The 1,813-nt window shown below is 38.0% G+C and overlaps 1 pseudogene; it reads right to left on the bottom strand.

Moving 5' to 3' along the window:
• Positions 1-727: 727 nt before the first annotated feature.
• LOC136875907 (glyoxalase domain-containing protein 4 pseudogene) lies at positions 728-1,600 on the bottom strand (annotated as a pseudogene).
• Positions 1,601-1,813: the final 213 nt, after the last annotated feature.

Here is a 1,813-nt window from a genome sequence, read left to right on the forward strand (position 1 = left end):
CCGAGGTGCCGGAGTTTAGTCTCGCAAGAGTACTTTTACGTGCCAGAAAATCTACCGACACGAGGCTGACGTATTTGAGTACCTTCAAATACAACCGGACTGAGACAGGATCGAACCTGCCAAATTGGGGTCAGAGGCCAGCGGCTCAAACGTCTGAGCCACTCAGCCCGGCCACCTTCCTACCATCATACATCATGTCATTCATTTCATCTCATTAACTCCTCTGACGTTGACGTCAAGAAGGACATCCGGTCATAAAAAACCCGCCACGGCAGATTCATCTCCCCTCATACCCGACCCCGTGGAGAGAAAACGGGACAAGGGTTGGACAAATAAACATTACAATTTTTGAATGTAAAAAAAAAGTTGATAATATTATCAACAATTTACAATGCAATACAAAATAATTCTTCATAAAATATGGTAAATGAGCCGTGAGGAAATAATGGGCGTATAATTCATAGACACAACTGATGTTTTATATTTTCTCATGTAGAAAGTACAACACTTCACACAATCCCCACATACGAAATAGACTTAACTTGCGAAGAAGTGTCTGAAGATATCTACTAGATACATTATAAAAGAGCGATCTAGATAATACTACATTTCTAAAAATAAGTTAATATAGGGTCAGAACTAGCCTAGTCTTTGTCCTAAAGGACAAGAAATTCAGCACTAGCCTACTCTTTGTCCTAAAGGACAAGAAAGTTATAAAACTACGTAATTATTTCATCTTTTTAGCTTCTCGTGCAATACATTTATCCAGCAGTTCTGCAGCATCCGTATCAGGCTTACAAAGTTTACGAAAACCTTCATCTTCAACGAAACATATTTCGTGATCGTCTGGATCTGCTAATATAATGACACGTACAGAAGGTTTTCCAGGGGTATCCAATACCACTAGTGGTGTTAATATCTTATTCTTGAATTTCTTTATCCTTTCTTCAATTATGGACTGCTGTGCAAAAGGGCAAGAAAATGCTATACGCCCATACGCTTTGGCATGATTTACTGGACAACCTATATTCCTGAACTCTAGTTTCGTTTGATTATCAGCAAAACCTAAAATCACTGAAGTAGAATTCTGTCCATAGATCTTCATATTAAGAATGCCATTCCAATAACTAACAGTATTCGCAATGTTTGAGCTTGCAAGGATCACTTTTTTAACAGGGTCTTCGTTTGTTGGCTGAGGTTCTGAAACCAAATAATATTTATACCCTCCTGGTGCTTCAACAACATGTAATCCACTCTCCTTAACAACAGTCCATCCAGCTTTTTGGGCTCGCTGAATTGCCTCTTTAGATTGAATCATTATTCCTAGGAAATCATTCCCTTTCTCATATGATGTAATACCGTAGTTGTACGTTAGTTCAATAGCAAAATGAGTGTCTTCTGATCCATAACCAACCATTGTCTTACTCCATCTGTCATTATATGGCCCATTACAAGCAGCGTCACAACCTTCAGCAAACTCTTCATGACGGAGAACATTCATATTCAAGACTTCTCGGTAGAATTTCGACGTCAGAGTCCTGTCAGCAACTTTGAAAACGAAATGCAATGCACGACCAGAAATGATTTTATCAGATGTCATCTTGTCTCAACAGCGATTACATATGATGCGAAGTACGATATAAGAAACAACTGAGTTTTCAAGTCATACTGCTTGATCTAGTGTCATTATCTTGTTTTAAGATAATTACAGACAAGTAGGCTATTTGTAAATGGATGAATAAGAAGAGGTTTTACAATGAAGATTTAACCTTACAATTTAACCTTGATGCAAAAATTTCCTGAAGCAGAATTT

Source organism: Anabrus simplex, chromosome 6, assembly GCF_040414725.1.
Source record: "Anabrus simplex isolate iqAnaSimp1 chromosome 6, ASM4041472v1, whole genome shotgun sequence".
NCBI classification, from domain to species: domain Eukaryota; kingdom Metazoa; phylum Arthropoda; class Insecta; order Orthoptera; family Tettigoniidae; genus Anabrus; species Anabrus simplex.